The sequence below is a fragment of the Ixodes scapularis genome, unplaced genomic scaffold (assembly GCF_016920785.2).
Source record: "Ixodes scapularis isolate PalLabHiFi unplaced genomic scaffold, ASM1692078v2 PGA_scaffold5__190_contigs__length_132052651, whole genome shotgun sequence".
Classification (NCBI taxonomy): Eukaryota; Metazoa; Arthropoda; class Arachnida; order Ixodida; family Ixodidae; genus Ixodes; species Ixodes scapularis.
The window spans coordinates 109,025,207-109,049,885 of NW_024609880.1; the positions used below are offsets into that span (position 1 = coordinate 109,025,207).

At 44.7% G+C, this 24,679-nt stretch overlaps 1 pseudogene; it reads left to right on the top strand.

The window, feature by feature from the left end:
- Positions 1 to 3,709: 3,709 nt before the first annotated feature.
- LOC115332576 lies at positions 3,710 to 4,711 on the top strand (annotated as a pseudogene).
- The last annotated feature ends 19,968 nt before the right edge of the window (positions 4,712 to 24,679 follow it).

A 24,679-nucleotide genomic window follows, 5' to 3' on the forward strand; every position in this document is an offset into this window, starting at 1 on the left:
CATTGTTCTTTTAAGGTCACTTGAACGTCCTATCGAGGTGTGTTTGGGCTCTGTGGGCGGTTTTGTGTAGGAATAGTATAACGGTCGGCCATGGTACGTGCGCAGTTGTCCGGATATCGGTGCGGGAAAAGACGTATATAAGCGATGTTCTCAGTAAAAGTTGTTAGCTGAGTATGAGATGTATGTCCTGTACTGTCCCCATTCATTCCGCTCGTCTCGGTCTTAACAATGTTCAACCTAAACCAGCACGCCTGGTTACAAGCTTTATCATGTGTCTTATAGTTCCTTTAAAATATCTTAACGCAATAGCATTCTTTAGCTACCACCCCCCCCCCCCTATCCGCTTTCGTGGACCTTTCTAGCCTCCTCATGCGCAGAAGTTATGCACAGTAGACCATTTCTGCTCTCTGTGCTTGTACCCCATTGCGCCGCGCATATGCTGAGCGAGTGGCAGTAGGTAATTCCTTCACCTCCGCACCCTCTTCGAAGGACCTGACGACTTTGACGTCAACCTCGACGTCATTCTAGAGGTCCTTCTAGAGGTCGTCACAGACGCTGTCCTCGACGTCGCCGTAAACGTCATTCTTGAGGTCGTCCTAGAAATCGTCCTTGAGATCACCCTAGAGGGTCTCTTCGAGCTTATCCTAGACATATTCTTTGACGTCGTCCCTTAGGACGTAGCACTCGAGGTCGTCATTCAGGTCCTTCTTAAGGTCGTCCTAGAGGTTGTCCTTCAGGTCGCACTAGAGGTCGTCTCGGAGGTCGTTCTAGACGCTTTTGAAGTCGTCCTCTAAGACGTCGCCATCGACGTCGTCCTAGACGTCATCCTTGAGGTGTCCTCTAGGCGGACCTCAAGAGCGACCTGCAAGGTGACCTTTAAAAAAAATATTGAAATATTAAAATATGTTTGTACCTTTTTGCATATGTATCTTTGGCCACCCGTGGCGTAACAACTATATCTTAAGTTTAATGTTGAGTTGAAGGAAATATTGATGTTCAAATCCTATACTACAGTCAGTGACAGGTTACGAGTTTAGGGGAAGCTCCTCTTACCAATTTCTACTTGAGCAGAGGGAACGCTGGAGGGGAGGTGACCTCGTCTCCAGCGTTTGATTTGTTAAGGTATAAATAAATGGGAGTAGCTTCCCCTAAAGTCTTTACCTGCCACGAAATATTTGCGGAGAGATGTTTTAATGGCGCCCTCAATTGGTTCCCTCTGCTGACATCATTACCTTGCGACCGACAAGACCTTCGGTGTTTGTAATTAGCATAGTGGAAGCTTGAAATGATGGCACTCTTAAACCAACACTGCTAAAAGAGTCACAATTTAGTCCTTGCATTACTCTTATTTCCGACGATGAGAAATCCTTTGGCGACGTCATAATTCGGCCAATCGTGGAAGGCCGGCCACTGTGACGCTTTCAATCGTTCACGTTGCAAATAGCTATTTACAAAGAAAAATATCTGCTCGCGTGCCTTACGATAATTGTCACTGGGGACACCACCTGGGTAATTCTATCGGGCTCATTTTTATGAAATAAATATTTTAACAAATGCTCAAGTGTGCAAGTAAATAAATCAGTGATTTAGCAGGCTCGAAGTATAAGTTTGGAGCACACTCCAAATACCATACCAATAGAATATGCAGTAACTCTATCAGTAACTAACTTAAATTTGAAAACAAAAAATTCTACAGAAAAGGGACTTGCCTGCTATACCTTCCTTTCGAACACCACATTTAAAAATGTGTGTAAATGTATAGTGGCTGCTGTAAAACTACCGCACTACTACAGTAATTATAAAAACAATACCAGTTCGAAATAACCGCCAATGATCTCTAAAACTAGCTTGCAGTTCCTAATCGTCCAGTCTGCTGCACTTCTCACCCAACAAGTGAAGTGAACTTTACAGAGGCAAATACCTTCGTAATATAGACAAGCCCTAAATATTCGACTTAGCGAATGCTCTGTGACGAGCACCTGCCTAATCCAGGCAGGTGCTCGTCAGGAGGTTTTGACGAATAAATCTCCACATGTTCAGGTGAAAGGCAATTCAATCACAGTCTAAATTCATATTAATGTACAAGCCGACTGGCCTTAATGCAAATATGCATTAAAAAGTGAAACAACGTACCCTATGGCGGCCGGTGGCGTTGTCGACAATCACGCCGGAAAACAATGTGGGTGAATGTGTCACTATCTCATCAGACGCTTCCACGGGAGAAATTTGCTCGCTATGGTTTTCTGCCCGATAGCGCCCAATATCAACAACACACTAAAGAGAAGTTCGATTATAAGAACGAGAAACACATACGCAACCTTTTTAGGGGCGAAGGTCCTTAGGGTCTAGCCTTCTCCGTCCGGCGTCCGTCCTCACATCGATTGCCATCCCATCTGTCTTCTTAAAAAAGAAAAAAAAAATGTTTGCGCAGTCGACAGGATTTGAACCTGTGCTTGGAGACGCCAATGGATTTCTAGTTCATCACCTTAACCACTCGGCCACGACTGCGGGACGAGTACGGGCTCTGAGATGTGGTAGTACCTCAAGAGCTGGGGATGTCATGGATGAAACACTGCATGTAGCCGCTCAACGTCTATACAAGAAAGGCGGCTGCGGTCAAATGCGTATATAATCGCGTTAAACTTTGCATGCATTGGCTCAACGTTTATAGACGAGAGGGCGAAACGGTCAAATGCTCAAATGCGTATATTACCACGATCCATACCAACGCTACCCGGAACTCAGCACTACCTATGAGCAATAAAAAAAAAATCAGCACCATCTACACTACCTATGAACAAAATCAGTATCATCAGCACCGCCAGAGCTTTCCTCCAATCATCATCATTCACCACGTGGAGATGCGGCCATTTTTTATATTTGGATGACATTGCATCAATTCACATGGTCACAAAAATGTCCTGGACATTGCATCAATTCACATGGCCATAAAAATGTCCTGGTTGCAATAAAAAAATTAAAATAAATGTATCTTATATTGATACAATAAAAAAAATATTAGCTTTTAAAGGTGGAAAGCGATAGCGTTATCGGGTCCGTGTACATGTATGCAGGTTCAGAGAAAGCGAAGCTGGATCAACCGTTCCAGCTGCACATCCTGAAGGCGACCCTGACTAAATTGAAACAAGGAACGGCACGGGCCGGGACATGATGACCGTGAAACCGCTTGCCAATCTTCCCGACCCCGCCTATCAAACCTCCTCGCTTTTATCAAATCGATATGGCTTGGTGAGGCACCCCTACCACTCGAATGGAAGCCCGCTCTAATAACTTTCAGTCCAAACGCCGGAAAGACATAAACACAGACAACCTCCGCTCCATCTCTCTCACGCCTTGTGCGGGGAAGCTGATGGACACGTTGGTGCAGGACAAGCTGTCTGAGTTTCTGGAAAACCAAAATGCATTCGCAGAAACCATGTTCGGTTTTCGCCAGCACCGGTCCGCGCAGGATATTTTGCTTCAACTCGACCGAGGAATTCTCAACCCTGTCGAACACCCTCAACGATAAGGCAGTACTCGCCCTAGACTTGAAGGGGGCTTTCGACAACGTCACACACGAAATCACCCTGCAACATCTCTCCCAGACCAACTGTGGACATAACAGCTTTTAGTATATCAAGTAATTTCTCCCGGATCGACAATCTCTCATCGGAATACAAGACGAAAAACACGGCCCTTTCAACTGGGAACGAGGGGAACCCCGCAGGGCACGGTCCTATCGCCGTTACTTTTCAAACTGGCCATGATGAAACTTCCGGCTCAGCTGGGGAAGGTCGAAGACGTCCAGCATATGATCTACGCCGACGGCATAACCATCTGGGCCAAACACGTTTCGGCTGGAGACATGGAGGCCAACTTGGGGCAAGCTGCGGAGATCATGGACGCCTACGCCTGCCGCTGCGGACTTTAGTGCTCGACGTCCAAATCCGAATTTGTGCACATTCGCCCGTCACCTAGGTGCACCACCAAAAATGAACCTATCCCTGGCCAGCGGCCTGATACCCGAACATGATGAGATTAGAGTGCTTGGTCTCTTGATCCACAAACATTGACGAGATGACACAGCACTAGCCAAGCTGCGCAAGGTGGGGGAGCAGGTGGGCCCGAATGGTCCTCCGGGTTTCCAACAAACGCAGGGGGTTACGGTGCAAAGACGCCTAGCGGCTGGCACATTCATTCGTTCCCAGTCGAGCCCTCTACTCGACTCCTTACCTCCACCTGCGCAAATTTGACGAGACCGCCCTTGAGGCGCTTCTCAGAAAAATGTACAAGCGTGCCCTTGATCTTCCGATGAACACGTCCAACCTGCGCCTTATGGGCCTGGGGATGGTAAACACTCCGGGAGGGCCACTTGAGCAATCAATATGCAACACTTTCAGAGACGCCGTCGGGACGCCGTCTACTACCCCGACTGCACATTCACCCCCCAAACACTGACGGAAGAGCGCGTACGCATTCCGGTGTAGACATACGCCCCTGCACGTGCACACTCTTCTAGCAAACATCACACGTGACGACCATAGTGGCAGGCGCCATGCGCGGGAGGCGCCACTGGCCCGCCACTATGGGACCAAACCCGGAATCATCTGCGTTGACGCCTCCGGCCCTCACCATGAAGGGGGTGGGATGGTACACGGCCGCAGTCGTCCACCAAAACGTCGCGGTGAACGGCCTAACGTTTAAGACATAACACATGCGGAAGAGATCGCCGTCGCTCTAGCCGCCGCAGCCCAGGACCTCGCGAGTCATCATCACCGACTCGAAAGGGGCCTGCAGAAATATTGAACATGCGTACATTCCTCTCTTTGCCTATCGCAACCTTAAAGATAGCGACTACTTCGGGGCCCCCGCGTCTCAAACGATCGTCTGGGCTCCTGCTCACAAGGGCCTCGAAGGCAATGAAACCGACAGACGCCGCCGCTCGTGCGCTCACTCTCCGGGCAACGCTTTCAGACCCTTCCGAAACGGATCCCGAACCTAATCCGGCCTTCACTTTTTCGAGAAATTAATCAATTAAACTGATTCGGCCCCGCAATTTATCCTATGTCCCGTGAGGCCTTACAAAGGCGGAAGGACGCACAGTCCTCCGTCTTTACACCAAAACCGTGCTGTGCCCGGCAGTTTTAAAACAATTTGATTCTGCTTATGCAGAAAAATGCCCGCACTGTGCGAAGTTGTACAGGGTGATTCAGGGAGACGCCAGGCTCTTTAAATCGACCGCCAAATTCGGTTTCTTAACCTATCGCGCTACGACTTTGAGCAGCGTTGCCCACAGATGGTGCTTTTTTTTGTTTTGTTTTTTTTTTGTAAAATTTGCAAAGAGCGAATTTACGTAAGGAAAAAGTAAAGAAAGACAAAGGCTTAGCTCCTATGGAAACGCAGCGACGCCACCGGTCTTCAAACAACACGGCGCCGTTTCGCACGGGAGACAAGAGATGTCGCAACGAACGCCGTCAACGAACGAGCATGCGGCGCCGTGAGCCAGTGTCTTGAGCAGGCTATCTTTTCGACTCAAAAGCGGCGCGCGTTCCGCAGGTGGCGACAGTCGCAGAAACAAAAACAGGCGCGGTAAAAACAAGGAACTACAGTTCCTTGTCTGTTAAATACGCCGGCTCTCGTAGTCGTATGCTTGTACGTTGGCGGAAATTGGCGTCGCGACCGCTTGTGCCATCTCTTGTCTCCCTTGCGAAACAGTGCCGTGTTGTTTGAAGGCCGGTGGCGTTGCTGCGTTTTCATAGGAGCTAAGCCTTTTTCTTTCTTTAGTTTTTCCTCAGGTAAAGTCGCTCTTTGCGAATTTTGCAAAAAAAAAAAGCACCATCTGTGGGCAACGCTGCACAAAGTCGTAGCGCTATAGGTTAAGGAACCGAATTTGCGGTAGATTTAAAGAGCCTAGCGTCTCCTTGAATCAACCTGTAAAACTCAAGTCCGAACACTCCACCATCCCCACACCATCCCGAGTTCGGCACGGCGCCGATGGCGCTTGCGCCGGGGCGGGGCGAGTCTTATGAGAGGACCCCGTCGGGCTGAAGCGGCTTGAGGATTGCCTCAGTTTTTGATTGCATCTGTCAGATGGCGCCACTTCCTGTATGATCCTCACGACCGGCGCCAAACTTCGAACACCTTATAAAAATATCCTGCTTTTTTCCGCCTTTAATTTACACAAAATAATGGAAGCCACTTTTAGCTGCTCACGTCTTTAAAACATGGTTTGCAGTGTTTAGGGAGCGATCGTTCAAATATTTTTAGACGACATTGAACCGTTCTATCGAGAAGTAAAACGCAAAAAAAAAAATGCACAAGAAGTGAATTAACTAAAATTGTGTCTTTCACTTGATGTCACGTGACGTGACGTCATTTCGTCAAGTTATGGTTCCACGTGACATCGGGATGTCCCTTGACCTGATCTGACGTCACGGGCCATCACATTGTCACGTCGTAGTGTCACGTGAAGGCACATCACATGACACACGTCACGTGTTATGACGACAAGGTACGTGACAACATGGTGTGTCACAGGGCGTACAAAGTGCCACATCAAGGGACGTCGCATGCCATTACGACTTGACACTATGACACGGTGCTACCAGACGGGAAGTTACAGTCTTAATTCGTGGTGTCACTTGGCCCATCATTGGTTTATATACATATATTGAACTCTCTGCCGCCACGGCACTGTGGTGTCTCTGCTCCCGCAGTGTGCATGTGCGCACGCGTCACTTCAATAGAATCTGATTTCTGCGCACGAGCAGTGGCCACACCTGTTGTGGGCAAACAGTGACCTGTTGGTGAACAATGTTTAGGTATATCCACAAAGATAAATTTTCTGTTAAATTTAGTAGGAATATGCTTCCCACACTTCCAGTAACGTACGACAGGACCTTGATTGGTGTATAAAAACTAAAGTAAATTTCGACTCTAAATTTAGCCGCTAAGCCACAGCCAGAGGGACGGACGGCCGACAGGCCTACCTCTCGAAATTGGAAGTTCTGTTAGAAGGCATTCTATGCTTTAAAGAAAAAAGTGAAATATTGTAAACTGTTACATTTTAGCTACAAGAGTTGCCAATAAAAGGAGACGTTTCTTGACTAAAGCAGTAATAATCTTTGCTGAAACCAATAAAAATACCAAGAGTTAAAAGTCGTTCTTCAACATTTTCTAGTATAACTTATTTTTGTCACAATCAAGCTTATTCTTCGAATTTACCTCTTCGAATAAACTAACTTGAAAATTTGTTAGTAGATAAAGTTTTACAAGAAATCTTCAAGACGTATCAAAATATCTTTCCGAGCCCTGTAGGCAAAAATAAGGAAGAAAAGATATATGTCTGCAATAATTCAGAATATTTTTTTCACGTTCTCCGAAAATAACACATTATAAAGCTGGTTTCACATTTTGGGGTAACAAGTCACAGCTTAAAAATAAGTTGATATGTTATGAGTTTTGTGCAATATTATCGATAACGGTCCTAATGAGTTTAACGCAGAATGGATTAATGTCGCAGCTCTTGCTATTTTAGCGCCATAAAAATAATGAAAACCTCTTGGTCATTTTAAGGTCCGAGAAACATAGTTCCATGGGTATGACGAACAACAGCGACATTCGTGGCATATGTCGTGAAAGTTGCTGTGCGCGCGTCCGTTTTCAGTTGGGACGTCAACCACGCAAACAGCACGGTTGTCCTCCTCGGCTCTTTGCTGTCGCCTCTTTTCTTTTCTGTTTTCGGGAGATTGGGGGACTGACGACAACGGCACCGCCCATTAAGGCAGTCGAGGTGCGTATGAGGCGATGTCCGGGCCTACGTGATGAGCACGCTCTAGGCGTCTATGCAAAAACGAAAACGGTGGGAAACTTTGCTTCTAAATAATAAGCGTATTCGTACGCTATGTCTTTAACCACTGCTCCCACCGTAAACATTCGATATACCTTGTTACTGTATGGTTGTCTACTTTTTGTTTATTATCGCCAATCTCAGCTAATTATAGTTATATTTATCATAAAATGACTGATAAAAATTATATTCACAAATACAAGCACTATTGCTATATGGGCGGCGACTAGTAAAGAATGCTATAAAAGGTTCTTTTGGAGCTTCTACAACATTCTTGTGTGTGTGTCGATTTTACTTCCGGCAGTCTCAGGCGTCGAGTTAGTTAGTGATCTCGTACAGCTCGCTTGCGGCGTCACATTTTGTTCATCAATTTTCCAAGACCAAACTATTGTCACTTTTCGGTTGTTTCTCCCGAATCACTCCCCTTTCGACATGTGTACTCACTCTCGCTGTGGGTTCTCTGCAACCTGGGACAACAGATAGACCGAATCGAAGTCCAAGTATAGTACATCGGTATGTCCCTCAGACACAAGTACATCAATGCAACTAAGCTTGGGCAACTAGCATGAAAACGAGTAGCCTGGCATCGTAAGAAGGAATTCTAAACGACTACCGGACCTGCACAAGAAAACAGCTACAGATCGCTGCAGACCTTCCCTGTCGCCAGATATGGACCGCTCTTTTAGGCGAGAACTCTCGCTTTGTGACACACAGTGGCAACCATTACAATAGACACTCTGTGTGTGGCAGTGCTCTTTTTGCTTCCTGCAGTCTCGGGGGTTGAGTTATGAAGCTCCGACTCCAGCACGCGCTCGTCGGCATCGTACCTGTTTTGGTTGCGCAAGCCGGAGCATTACCGAAAGTTGAAATCCCGCGTTGAAGTTTGAACTTTAATTGCATTCTTAACCTGTCAACGACCATACAATTTTTCCACCGCTAATCACCCAGGCAAGAATGCCGAGTTAGTGGGCTCTCAACGCAAGTGCTGGGTCTAATATTCGGTATAAGAGGGTGACCACTTGCTGAGAACGCGCTACACAAAGATAGTCAAATGCGGCAGTGCGCAGAAGCCAATACTGGTTTTGTCCAGTAATAATTAAGTTTAGATTGAAACCTTTGAATGCAGTTTTATAAAACATAAATTCCTTATGGTCATATAAGATAAAAAAAAGTCAAGAGGGTAAGACGTAATAAACTTTCATAGATATAGCGGCCATGAGAAAGGCAGGGCAGCTCTAACCAGACAAATATGTTTTGCCCTGCAGGGCACAAAACGTTAATAAGAGATATGGACAGGGATTATAGAAATAACAACAAAAAGAAGACAGCAAAATGAAACTGAAATATGCGATTCCTTATCTGAAATGGCCTAGCAGGCCATTTTTTGTAGTAATTCACCGATTAGCTAGTATGTGAAATCAAATATCGTTCACATAAGTAATCTAGCTTGTACGTTTAATATTAGCTGTGTAGAAAATGACGCTTTTGATATAATCTGACATTTTGATTTTGCCAGATAGCCCCCTGTTCTGCAGATCAAGCGCATTTCTTTTGTTTTGAACGTTTTTAATTAACGACCAAATATAACATCGACAAGACAAAACATGAACACATATTGTCTTCCATTTTTCATATTCTGCATAGATCACTTGGACGGCGTTTATTTGTTTTATTTTGTGTACAACTGCGAGATCGCTAGTATACAGAACTGATAAAAATAAATGCCTGGTTTAGTTTGTATCACTGAAATTATTAATTGCCTCGTTGTTCTGTGTCTACGCTTCCTGTTATATTCTTACTGTTATGTCCCTTTTTTTTTGCGCGAATCAGAAAATATTAGATTCCGCCAACCGCAAGGTACCGCTCTCGTAGTGTCCGAATGGAATACTTCTCGGTGGGTGGTTCATCGGAACAGCGTCACCAGTATCTATGCGGTTGTGAGTAGCGCACTTAAATCCCTTTTGAAAGGGAAACAAGAGAAAACGTCTATGTTAGGGGTGGAAAGACAGACATATGCAGAGAGCCATTTCAACTGAAGAGCTGCAATAAAAAAGGAGACGCGGCATTTTTTTTATAATTTCGAGTTTCTTTGGCTGGTGGCCATGGTGATTTCCACTCTTAGAGCTGCTGCTTATTATGTCACTGACCCTAATGCCATTTATCCGGTGGATCCGATCTGTGCATGTAGGCACAAGGCCGCCAAAACACAAGCTATATGTTTTCATATATCTTTCCTTCTGATCTAGCACTGCATCAAATAGGGAGAGGAGTGGGGGAGGCAACCTTACCAGGGAGACGCGAGCAGCAGTTCAACCCGCGAAGAGCCGCATGCGGCTCGCGACTCGCGGTTTGGCCACCCCAGGTCTATGTAGTCGTTGATTAAACCAAAAAATGATTGGTCCTGAAGTAGACCGAGGTGTTGCTTGGAGCGGTTTGCCGGTTTCAGCAAGAATATCGGCAACTCATTTCGCTTCACCTGAGTTGTATCCGCTCACAAGGTTCTGAGGTTCACAAAACATGAGACCACATTGCCGTTCAACAGCCTTTTCTGACGTGTACAGCTTCATCGGTTAGGTTGGCAATGCGGACAGGTACGCATTCAGTACAAGAATCCACGAGTTTTATTCCAACAGCAAAGCCTGGAAATATGGGACCGTGTTACATGTCTTTGTTTTTTTCGGTGACCGCGTAACATTGTGCACTAATTACCATCAGTCGTCTAAAAAAATGGCTTCGCTTCGTGGGAAAGCCAGAGTTGAAGAGCAGATGACAAGTTGACAAGAGCAATGTCTCCCAGAAGTGCTCGACAAAAGCCCAGAAAAATGCTTTCCTCACTCGCAAAGAAGGTTTGAAACTTTGGAACCATTGAGAAACCACGCGCTTTAAAAAAAATCGAGCAGCGTACTACATTCTTCAGATATATCTACGGCATAAATGACATGCGAGAGTTCTTAGATGCCGAAGCGGAGCGTAAGTCCAGATGATGCCGTGACTGGTGCTACGTGGCCTCTGGCCGTGCACAGTGAACATCCTGTAAAAGTCTGTACGACGTTCGCGATTCCCTTATTTGCTTTAAGACAGCATGCCTCACTAAACTGACTTTTCTACCAGTGTTCACAAGCATGGTACTACATGTAACACCTTGCATTCCCGTACGAAAATGTAAGATATGGCCCTGATATATATTATATACGGCCATATATGATAATATAAGCAGTCAAATATGGCCCTATTCCGCCATATATGAGAGCGAATACGGCCGTATTTTGCCATATAAGTGGGCAAATACTGCCAGATGTGGCCGTGTAAGTGCGTAAATACGGCCATATATCGCCATATACGCGTGCGAATATAGCCCCTGATAACGATATATGGGCCCGTTTCGGTCGTGAAAGCAACAAGTCTTATGTACTCGCTAAGACCACGGATGGGCAGTATTTCAAATACAAGTATTTACGTATTATTTCAAATACTCTTCGTATTTTCAATCTGTATTTAATTACAAATTCGGTAATGTATTTGACGCGTCTATTTAAATACTAAAACGTGGGTATTTCAAATACAATTGTAATTGAATACAATTTTGTGGGCGAAAATACATGTGGTTGTAAGATATAGTCTCCATCCTTTATTCGGCCATGGGGCTTTTTTTATTTTTCTCCTTCGGCTTTATTTTAAAGGCACTGTCGAGAGCAGGACGAAAACTACGTTCTGCACCGAATGCGGTGTCTTTGTGATTACGGTGCTAGTGCCGGGCAAGAATAGTGACGAAATCGACGTTCACGGGCAGACTGGCTAAAAAAGTGCCTGTGGCAACTCGTGATGCTTTCCATCCTAATTCCCATCAATATTTTTGCCTGGAACATTCTAAATGCGCGGGTCGTCCAGATTTTCGTAACTGGTGCGAGTTGCAACAATAAAAAAATTCTCTAGCTAGTGCTGCGCGTCATGGTCGTCTCGTTTCTTTGTTGGTCTATACCAAAATGTAATCGATAAAAAAGCTGCCTGAAGCTCTGCACTTTTTTCACCTATTACGTCCAAGCTGATTGCATTTTTTTTATTATATTTCTATTACGTTACTAGAGCCTCGCACACTAACTCCCGAGTGTGCGATGCAAAATTAAAATAAGATACCCAGAAACTCGTTGCAGGTGCCCTGAAGTCGCTGACGCAAATTTTGAGGAATGTATTTGAAAAAGTATTTGGAGAAGACCAAACACATTTCGTTGTATTTGTATCTTGTGCTTAAATCATTTTTTGGAAATGTAATTAGATTTTCAATTAAATACATTTTTGACAAAGTATTTTGTATTTGTATTTCGATACATAATTGCATTTATTTTGCCCATCCCTGCATTCATCGTTTCCTCTCAGCCGTGCCTGAATGCAAGGGCGGTTACAATAACGCCTGAGAACGAAATTCCTGCCACAGCTTCACCACGTGGACGGGGACATCTGGCACAAAAGGTTCCTGCATTCTTGTGCATTGGTTGGAAAACTGCATCCACTTGCCTTTCACTCTTACCACAAACCAAGCTTACGTGATGCCGGTCGAAAACTTTGCAACAGGAGCCAGATGGGTAGCCCTGACAGATCTCTTGGCCACTTCCACCTCCATGGCTCGAGCAACAGCATCGCGCATGCAGCCAGGCAACGGAAGACGCTCCAACTGCTGTATACTCCTTGGTTGGTGAAGGTTTGTATTTATCAAATTTTCGGCCCAACCAGACGGAGTTCCGTCAAACGTGTTTACGTTTAGAACATGCATCTCAATATATTTTTTTAGAGTAAGGCTTCGTGTATAATATTATTTAGAAGAATATCATTTATTATCTCTCTTCCTGCACATTTTGTGTATATGCCTTCAGGTCTATAACGTGAGCACACAGTCCTTTCTTGCAAACCCGGCGACCCGGTGTTTCACACTGTCAAACACCGATAACAAAAAAAAATAATAAAAACATCTCCGCAGACGCAGCAGAAGGCGTATTTTCGAGTATCGTCCTGCCGTGTCGGTCTCAAGCGACACGGGAGGACTATAAGCGACACGGAGGATCTGAACTTCGTAGAGTAAAATTTATTAATGACAAAAAGAAATAGTCTATTACTGCCTGAAGAGTTGACAACATAGATAAAGGAGCGATCACCTTAAAGATATACATCATAAGTAGATGCCCCCCCCCCCCCCCCCCCCCAAATTATCCGAAATATGGTTTGCAAATCTTTACCGGCGTTTTTATCCTCGATGGGCACGTCTATAAGTGATATGAGAGTTCCTAACGCATATTCAGCTTCCCAAACATAAAGAAGTATGTTGCCACTTTTATGTGATGGAAAACAATTTTAAGAGTCTGCGGTCTGGGCGAAAACAAAGTACACAGTGGCGCGTGGCAAAGATATGACGATTGCGGACGCTGGCCGTCAGAGAGTGACGAGTTAAGTAGCTGCGATGTCGAGTAGACTATAAAGTACTACTTCGATCTGTTTAACAAAAAAAAAAAGCAAGGGTGACGTTTATTTGCAAATTGAATTGACTGGCATCTTGTATTTCGTTACATTTCTAAGAAATGTAACGAAATACATTTCATCCTGATTGTATCGCGGTACAAAGAAACGTTCAAAATGTATTTCGATACAGGAATACCGATACTGGTGAAAAAAGGTATCGCAATACAGAAATACTGATACAAAATGTATTTCTAAAATACTATCGCGATACATTTGTATCGCGATACTGCCCAACCCTGGCCGAAAAGAACGCAGAAAATATGTTCTCAATTTAGTGGTTCGAACCAGTACGAACTAGTTCAAACCGGTTCGCCCGTCATTTTCACTGCCTTAAATACAACTGGAGCACAACCGAAAGCCGTGAACCCCTAACCGGAACCGAACCGATAAAAATTTCGGTTGGACATTCTGTCCAGTAGTAATGGGCGGGGCCACTGATCTGTGGGCGGAGCTTAGAACGTGTCGAGTGCTCCACCTAAATATCGTCTAACAACGTAAATGTTGCGCGTTTTTTTTTTTGTGAAAAAATTAGAAAAAAATTGTAAACGTGTTTTATCTATGCCCTCTAAAGAAAAATTTATTTTTTCTTTATTCATTTCAATTTCTCTTTAAGTGTGAGCGCAGCGGATGCTACAAGAGCGAGCTTCGGAATTTCAGCGTCTCTGCCAAGCAGTCGCGTACGTGCATTGCAAGCGCTGTTCAGGACCACATGCTCGCGTTTGTCTCATCGGCTGCGTCTGGCATTAAGGCTGCGGTCCCACGGCCGCCATCTTGAACAAGGCTTTAGTTCAACCAATAGATGGCGACACGTACCCGTGGGGTGGCCGAAACATTGGTTCACAGTGGGATGGCTCGAGCACCATCACGTTCCCCTCGTGGCCTTGCTCGCGCCGCTGCCAGCTGTGCTCAGCTAGCTCAAGTAGCGTGGCCCAGCAAACGGATGTATGCGGAGATGCGGTTCGGCGGTTGTAACGGGCTTTCACAACAAATCTTACCAAGAAGGAATCAAATGTTGATTGACGTGTTAATATTCTGTCAATGAAAACTTCTTCTGCAGGAATGCACGCTCAGTAGACTCAATCTTCCAAGACACGAGTGGAAGCCGACGTCAAGTCGCGATTTACGGTGCTTACCTCAGCATTTTAATGACGACTAAAATAACGTCACGAAATATTGTGTTTCACGGGGTCCGGCAGATGTTGTAAAGGTTGTTACATTGTAGGTTCCCAGAAAACAAACGCCGTTGCAATATTTTCGGAAGTACCGACACACATAATGTTGTAAGTACAGCTTAGGAGGAATATGATGAAAACCATCAGAAGAAATAGGAAGACGTTTATTTGCAATGATGACGCTATGAATGAACGGCGTTTAGCGACGGCAAGTTATGAGCGTTCGGGAATTTATAAGTTCACGTGATTGCTAACTATGGACATGCGTTTTTGTCGGGAGATGGTGTTGCGGTGATGACCTGATATCGGACGACTCGTGGCAGACGAACATGCAAGTTTCTTCTCAGCGAATGGTAGGTGTCCAGTGTCAAGCACAACACGTGGCTACCGACGTTGTCGACGTTTCGAACACTTACCGCTTTCGACAAAAGTCCTGGCACCTGGGCTAACATTCTGGAAAGACTCGAAGTCTTCTTTGAGTCCAACGCCATCATGAACAGTAACTGAAAACGATCCACTATCCAATCGGTGGGCGGCGAAGCGTATCCGCATCTGCGGAGTCATGGACGATGCGTACTCTATGTGGTTGGAAGTTTACACGATGCCTGCCACGACGTCCAAACACGTCATTGACGTTCTACGGTATCTTTTACCTACTTTTGCCATACCGAAAATACTTTTCTTTGATAACGCGCCAAATCTTGCTTCAAACAAAATAAACAAGTTTTTGAAGAAAAAAAAAACCGGCATCAGGCGTCACATTAGTGTACCATACCATCCTGCAACTAACGGGCATAGAGAACAGATGGTGTGCGAAATAAAATAAAAAAGTAAAAGCCGTTTACAACTCCCTGTAACACCGAATTAGAGCGCAGCTCTTGAGGAGGAGGAGGGAAGGGTACTGGGGGGGGGGGTGAAGTGACCTGGGGGGGTCACGTGACGATGACGATGATGTCATTATTGACGTCACTGTTGACGTCATCAGTGACGATGACGATGCGGACTCCGATGGCGTCACTGATGACCTCACCGGCATCCGCATCGTCATCGTCATCATCACTGATAACGTCACCAGTGACGTCAATAATGACGTCACCGGCATCCGCATCGTCATCATCACGGATGTCATCAGTGATGATGACGATACGGATGCCGGTGACGTCATCGGGGAGGTCACGTTACCTCGGCGGGGGGGGGGGGGTCACGTGACCCTGGGGGTGGTCACGAGACCTCGGGGGGTGTCACGTGACAGGGGTCGCGTTACCCTGGGGAGGGGTCACGTGACCTTGGGGTGACCTTGGGGGTCACGTGACCTTGGGATGACCTTGGGGGTCGCGTGACCTTGTGGGGTCGTGTGACCTTGGGGTGACCTTGGTTACGCCGACGCCGACGGCGACGCCGACGCCGCTCAAGCCGGGAACGGGCCCCTAAGAGCTGCGCTCTAAAAAAAAGCCCTTTTGAAGCTTACGGAAGAAGCAGTTCAGTGAAGAATCGCCAGGTCGTTGTTCCAGCAGCAAGCGACGGTCTCATCTTACACGGTAAAAACATCCGCCGAAGCAATATTCAGCGGACGAAGAGCCACACCCCTCGATGTCATGATACCATGGCTTACGAACGAAGATCGAGAGATTCCCAGATCGGGAGTAATTGCAGTTTATTAGGTCGGACAACTCGTCTACGTAAGGAATTTCATCGGAAGTCGGGCCTTCCATGTAAAACTTGAGCAGAAAAGGCTCTATGTTGGTTGACCGGAAGGTGTCATCTCTCTGAATACGTTGGATATCAATGCCCTTGAGTGTAAATATAACTAAATCACAAAACTCTCTTTGTGTATTGTGTAACTGACCTTGTATTTCATAGTAGAAGCTATGGTGGTGATTTGTACCTTTCGCACCAGGCTCCATTTTCTTATTTTTCGCCTCATACTCCTTTGCGGTTTAAGTATGCTTCAAGAATCTTTTGGAACGGGGACACTTTACGTCAACGAGGCCATTTGTTCCAAGTAGTCAATCAGGGAATTCTGCTAGAAATCCGTCCCTCATATTAACGAATAAGCCGCACTTCTGCACAGTGCAGTTGTAAAGCAGCATCCTCATTGATTCTACCATATTCTGTTGCGGGTGAAGAAAGTCTTTGGGTACACGATACTTGAAACAAGTCTGACACTGTACGTTGTGGTTCGACACCCACTAATGTCGTCGTCCTTATAGAGCCTCATCATTTAATCATTACATCGTCACCTCATAATGCTCTTCATCAACAGTAAGTACAATAGGCTATCGCCATATTACAATCCAAGAATTGAAAAATTGAGTTGTTCAGTCCTTCAACAAGTTTATTATTTATATAATGTTATTACGTTACATTACCTCGAGATGATCGACGTCCATCGTCGATCTTCAAATACTTATACCTGTATATAAATTAGACGCAAAAGGGGGGAGGGGGGGGGGGGGTCGGTGGCCGAGTGCATGGTGTAGCGCACACCAGCTCGGACCACTTGGAGCGAAAGCTCGCGCTGCAGAAGCCACCCCGCCCCTGCCCGTTTCGATCTGGAAGAGCAGCGTACCGGCGTGCGGTCGTGTGCATCAGTACTGCGTGGTGCACGTTAAAGACGCCAGGTTTGCGGTTGTACCGCACTGGCTAAACTGCTCATCTACAGCTGAGAGTCAGACGCCCACTAAGGCGGACTAACTTCCGGCTGTATAAACATACACACAACAATTTGCAATTAGACGCATAATAACAAAGAGCACAGCGTGCCGCCTCTTTCCTTGGATGCCTCTTTTTAAACCAGCGCAAGCTCGCGCGTTCTCTCTTTTGAGACGGTTAGTACGGTCGCACATAAAACCCACGTTTTACCTACCCGGCCGCTTCCTCCTCTCATTATGTGTAGTTGGTTATAACTAAATAAGCTATAATAATAATGTAATATTCATATTTACTTTCAGTTTCAGTCAGGGAGAAGGAGTTTTGCGGGAACTAGAGCAAATAAATGAGCTGCGCTTGGAGTATCGGCACTCTCTTCCCCGTCAGTGTTGTGAACGGCGCCATTCTGGTGCTTGTGCAGTGCAGGCGCAACTGCCGATCATCAAGATTTAAAAGTGCGACATCCTCAGCATTAGATTTGGTGTTAGGAAGCTCACGTAATGTTGCTTTGCTTTGTCGCACACTGTTTAAAGTTGAGGACGGAAAAGCGCTTCTTGTAATTTCAGATAAAGCTTCAAATAACTGGCAAACATGATTTTAAGCCACAATATGGCCAAGTGTCGCTACTCTGACGCGTAGCTTATCTAATGACACTATTCATGCTCTTGTTCAAGAGGCTTGTAATACCTGGAGGGGCCATGACGTAAGCCCCGTGGATTCTACAAGCCACTACCTTTTGACACCTGCCTCTTCCTCATTGTTCCCACTTGTGCCAGTAATACCCTTGTTATACGGGCGCACTTAACTTCAGTTACGCTAAGCCACAGTTAGCTCACAATACTGGCCGACAACATTCTTTGGCTATGCAGTCAAAGCTATGGGCGAACGTGCGCTTCAGCATCTTGAGCACACATCGAAGCAGTGCACGAGCGCTCTCCACTTCTTCTGAAATAGCTGTCTGAGAGTACAGTGCGGTGACTGTGGTGCCACGTAACAGCAGTTAAAGCTGAGTTAACCACGGTTAAGGATGCTGGTGTAACAGGGGTATAATTAGCTACGGTTCAGAGTAACGACAGTTACTCTGAACCGCAGCAACCATGATTTAAGCCATATTGTGGCTTAAAATCATGGTTGCCAGTTACCTGAAGCTTTATCAAAAATCACAGGAAACGCTTTTCCGTACCCCACAAATGTTTAAACAACCCGCGACAGAGCATTGCAATATTGCATCAGCTTCCTAGCACCGCATCTAATGCTGAGGAAGTCGTACTTTTGGATCATGACGATCGGCAGTTGCGTTTGCTCTGAACAAGACCCAAAATGTCGGCGCCCAAAACAATTTCGGGGAACGGAATGCCGATACTTTAAAGCTCATTTAGTGACTCTAGACATGAAGTGAACTCGGGTGTATTATTTTCCTCTTCGTCTTTATTGTTTATTGATTTCAATCATATCGAATAATGAACACATTATATCACGCTACACGTGTGTAATTATTTGTCTTAGATTTATTAATCGGACCCAGTACTTAAACCATTCATTTTTCGATAGTAAATCTTCCAATATATTTTTTTAAATGTGAAGGTAAAAAGACACGGAGATTGATGATGATACAGACGCCAAGGCCGCCCTCGGAAATATTTTGAACACTAGAAATCAGCAGTTTGTCTGCCACCCGCCAGGTAGCGCAACAAAACACCCAAACAGTTTTTAATTGTTTTTAAAATTAGCTAAGCTCTATACCTATTAAGAAACCAAAGCAAGATCATTGTGAAAATTGAATACATCGCAATGTATATCTATTCCAAGCAATAAATGTTATTAGATGCCAATAAATCTGTTTGATGTCCAAAAAAGATATGCATAAAAACAGGTAAGTTTGAAGGGCTCCTGGAGCGTTATGACTTTGAAAATGAAAAAAAGCCATCGTACACCTCTTGGGCAACCATTGTAGCTCTAAATGTTATAAAAGATTTTGTCATAGCTTAATTATTTCCTCAGCGGCATTTGAAGTACCATGATTCGAAGCACAAAAAAGTGCTACGTTTGATATAAAATATCTAAACAAAAAAATTTTACACAACATTAAATTTTTTTCTGCATATTACCAATTATAAGCACTACATCTGTAGCTAATTTCATTGCCCTAGCGCTTGTCATTAAAAACATATTTGTGCTGAAAAATGTAAATTTTAGGGCAATATTTGGAGGGATGAAAAAAACAAAGTAGTGCAAGTACCAAAAAAGTGTATCGTTACATTCTGCTCCGACATCATCTTAACAAAACTGCTATATTGGAACCGTGCTATCTTTAATGGATCGTTCATAAAACATGAACTAGCGGAGCAAGTGAGGGTCCGCGCCATCATATTCGCAACGCTACAAACACGCATGAACAGTAAAAACCAACACATACATAATATCAAATGAAAGAGTTTTGCGTTGCCTTTCGAATGACATTAATCAAAAAAAAAAACAGTTTTTAAAAGGAGAGGAGTAATGACCTGCCAAAAAGTACCTAAACTGTCACATTCAGTGGGACCGTGGCCTTAAGCTGAAACGTAGCATCGCAAGCCGGCCCCGCTGGAGATGAAAAAAACTATCCAGTGCGGTACTCGTGCTAGATGAGTTTTTAACGTGCGTCGCGCAGTAGTGGTACGCGGCGGCACGCCGAAACTCCGGAAGGTGTGGGGATTGAACAAAGGCCAGCCGCGCACAACTTTCACTTCCGCACGGCAGCTGGAGATGGAACGCGCGGCACCTTTTACATGCTAACATTTCTAGTGTTTAGGAGCTTCCGTGCATAAACACACACGTCAACTGATTTCCGGGGAATAAAATTCCTGTGGAAGTTTTGTATTGTTTCCTTTGACGTCACTTGGGTGCAGCTGCGGAATGCGGAAGATGGCGTCGTCAGATTGACGCGTCAATAGGCACAACACCCCCTTACTCGATTGTTTGAGTCGTCACCCAACGTTGGTCAATAAAGATATTGGAGTATCATCTTATAGCACGAAATGCTTTTTAACAAAAACCCCCATTCCTAATTTTTTTTTTGCCGTCCGTCTGTTTGTCTGGGCATTTCCCGCTAAATTTAGCGGGCAAAGATCAGTAACGTTGCCTAAACACTAATTCAATTTTCCCACTAAATTTAGGGGGAAATGGAATGTTTAAGTGACCTGACGTCAAGAGACCCACAGATCAATTAATTTTCCCCACTGAATTTAGCGGGAAAATTGACGTCACGTTACCTATACACCAATTCAGTAGACCCGCTTGCAGAAGGAGGTCACTGCCAATTATATAACATGCAGAAAGGGAGGTATGACATAAGGTTTCACAAGAATACGTGGAGCGACCATACACTTTGATAATAGTTTAAGCAAATACCACGTGAGTACCGGCAACTCCCGCGGAGAGCGGGAGAAAAGGGGTCGCAGCGCCCCTGGCGAGCTTTGAGCCTCCACTAGCAGATGAATTCTCCACAACGCGTTGGTTTTGGTGACCAATAAAAAAAAACTGTCAGGGGTATTCGCTGCTCTCAATGTCAAGAATAGGTGCTACCTCCTGAGGGAAGGACACTTTCTTCGCGTGGTAAAGATGTTAGAGATTCAGGTTGCTATTTTGGGGCTCTCCTGAACGAAACTCTTTTTCACAACTTATCTAAGCTGTATACTGAAAAAGGGCAATGTACAAAAATTTCAACTTCACTGTTTGTATCAATCAATTTGTCTTGCTTATAACCGTTTTTTTTTTCCAATAGGTGAGCTGGCTAACCCCGTTAAGATCGTCTCAGAATGAAGAAACAAAATGCCATTTCAAACCACGTACGTTATTGCGATGTCAGTATGCTCTAAAAGAAGTCAATTGTGCATATGCGAACTTGACGCTACTGCTGAAAATAATAGAAGCGGGGTCACAAGAAAAGCAGACTCCTCGCGCGTGCAAAAGGAAAAATAGGAGAGCGTGCAACGCAAATAACGGTGATTTCAATCACGTTAGTGCCACTAAATAAGGTAAGCTTCAGAGTTACGACACTTGGCCAAATTATGGCTTAAAATCATGGTTGCCAGTTATCTGAAGGTTTATCTGAAATCACAGAAAAAAATTTCACCTTCCAGGAATGCTTAAACAGTTCGCGACAAAGGAAATCAATATTCCATGAGCTTCCTAGCACCCAACCTAATGCTGAGGAAGTCGAACTTTTGAATCATGACGATCGGCAGTAGCGTCTGCTCTGCATACTAGCCAAAATGGCGGCACCCACAACAATGTCGGGTAACAGAGTCCCGATACTCTAAGCGCAGTTCATTTTGTGGCTCTAGGTCACGTTATAGACCGTCTTACTGAAAGAGGGGAAAAGAGAAGAGGGGGAAAGGCTACCACGCTTTCCCCCTTGCTGGGGCGTTAGAAAGAGTGAAAGTCACGAATGAGAGGTTTCGCCGGTCTTGGGTGTATGCATTTCCAGAACTTTGTTCGCGCTTTCTTCTCTGTTTTAAACTCCCAAACTTAATTAGAGCCATGTGATTGGATGTAGACAGTCTCCGGTTTTCGAGACACCATTGCTCGGTTATAGGGTGCACAAATAACAAGAGGAAGCGTCGAATATTGTCCGAGGACCTATGTAGCCTGCACGGAATCCGGGAAGGCGAGTGCGGCTGCAATGTCTTTAAACTTTATCGCTTTGCACATGACCCCGATCTCCAGCTGCAGTGCGTTGCGTCCGTAAACCGAAACTAATTTTCCCCAACGCCATGCTCTTGACTGTGCTCGAAACATTTTGTGAATGGAACACGCACCCCCCTTAACGCTGTACTGTCGATGAACATAGGGTACGTTTGCGAGGTTCGTGCCCGTTTTCTCTTGATAATTGCTCTTTTAGCTTGTAACTTCTTGCAACTGAATTTATCTTAATATTGACATTTTGAAGTGGGGACACTGACTCAATTTTATCATCTACAACACTTAATTGAAAGCTAATTTCAGCCAACGGGTGTGGCTGGAAATTGTCGATAAGTTAGTTCTATCGGTTTTCCTGAACCGCGATCTCCTGCGCGATATCAGAGAGCCCTTAACCCTATGTTGACCGTCTTAACGTAACTAGAGTCTTGTTATTTTCAAAATTATCGCATAATGTAGCTGGAACAGAATCTTAAATTTCTTTGGCTGGAAGTTGAAACATGTTCATGCATCAATTTCGAAACGCTGAATCATCGATCGACTCGCTCAGGCAATAGGCCCATCTCGACTTTTCTGTTTTCAGTTCTCGACAAAAGACACAGTCGTCGACACGGGATCTTCAAATAAAAGGTTTAATTATAATAACACCTTCAATCCGCAAATGCCCTGTTGTATACACTTTATGCTCGTACATATTGTATGGGTTATGGCGCAGAAACTTACTGTCATTTTTTTTTTTTGCGTGAATCAGAAAATATTAGATCCCTCCAACCGCAACGTATTGCACTTGCAGTGTGCGAATAGTCTTCCTGGGTGAGTTCTTGATCGGAACAGCGTCAACAGTGTCTATGCGGTTCTTGGTAGCATCCGTGCGCCCGGTTTGGAAGGGAAGCAACAGAAAGTGCCGATGTCAGGGATGGGCAAACAGACATATGCAAATGCCTTTAAGAAGAAACGTTTAAACTGAAGTGCTGCAATAAAAGGGGGTCGCGTTTTTTTTTTTTTTTCTCATTTTATCAATCTCAGTTGTTGGCCATGGTGATTTTCATTCTTCAAGCTGTTGCTTATTGCGCTGAGCGTAATATCAATTATCCGGTCGATCCGATGCGTGCATCAGCGCAGAAAGCCGCCAAAACGCAAGCTATTTGTTGTCATGTATCTTTCCTTCTGATGTAGTGTAATTGAAAAGAGAAGGGAAGGGGGGGGGGGGGGGGGGGGGGCAAGCTTACAAGGCAGCCGCGAGCAGCAATTGAACCCCCGAAGACCCGCATGCGGCTCGCGAGTCGTGGTTTTGTCATCCCTGGTCTATGTAGCCGATGATTAGACGAAAAAAATTTGTCTTTCTGAAGTTGATCGAGATGTTGCTTGGTGCGATTTTCCCGTTCTAGCAAGAAGATTGGCAACCTCTCTCGCTTCATCTGGGTGGTATCCGGTCGCAAGGACCTGAGGTTCACAAAACATAAGACCGCAATGCTGTTCGAATCTTGAAGTTTAGTGTACCCTAAGCCAGCATACTCGGCCCTCTGCTGTTCAATGTGTATATAAACAATCTAGTCAATATTTTCAACCAAGCACGTTTTATAATGTATGCTGGCGACACGAATATATTTCTATCTGCATCGAATATGGACGAAACTATACCCATGGAAAACTTAGTTCTGGAAAAGTTTTTTTCGTGGTCAACAATAAACGGTGTTAAAATAAGCACGGTAGAGTCTAAAGCCATTTTGTTTAAACCAGCATGCAAATAAGGACGTTATTAGTAATTATGCTCTATAGATTGGCACCGACCAGATTGATATAGTTAAACAACACAGAACGCTAAATGTCATTTTATCAGAACATATGAAATGGGATAATCACATCGAATCCGAATACTTAGTTACGAAACTGTAAAAAGTTGTTCAAATAGTATGTCACTGTCGCTCCCATTTGCCTCTAAATATTATAATGCAAATTTGTCATGCTCTGTTTAGCTCACAAATTAACTATTGAGATTTGATTTAGGGCGCGACGATTAAATCTAGTTTTAATAAACTTACGATCCTACAAAAGAAAATACTGCGTTTTATTACGAACGTGCCTTACGACACTAATACGGAACCATTATTTCTCAAATTCAACCTCATGAGGAGTGCCAGTGCATTCGAGTACAATGTGATATGTTCTTACTTATTTTTGACCGATGAGTTTATCTATTTATTTATTTTTGTCCAATGTATCCCACCTGACAAAACGTGAATCTTTTATCCTTGTGAGACGCAGAGAGTTCTGGAATGTGCCTCATTTTCGTACCAAATATGTACTGCAATTTATTGCGGATAACCTGCCTACATTACTTAACAAGTGCACTATAGGCCACTAGGATATTCACTATTTAACAAAAAAAGATGCACGCGTTTGTTTTATTTAGACAAAGTGTAGTGTATAGCATGCTGTTGTTTTTACCATGTCCCGTAAGTGCAGGGCCCATTGGCACATGAAAAAACGGAGTTTATGGGTTGACCAACATTTTGATTGACCAACATTTTACCGGCGGGTGCTTTTTGGACTTTTCGGGATATATCCGAAATCACGGAATTCTTCTCATAATATTGCGGCCCGCAGAGCCGAGAAAGCAACGCTTGGTCACGGTTTTCTAGAAGATTCCAGTTCATTCTCGCACCAGACGTAACTTTCTCTCTGCTTTGTTATTCTCGAAAGTGCCAGTTCATCCTCGCCCGAGCGAGGACGAACTGGCACTTTCGGCAAAGAAGGCTCATGCCTTCTTTGCCGAACCTTTTGAGATAGTGACGCACGGTAGATAAGCATGCTGCCCGCG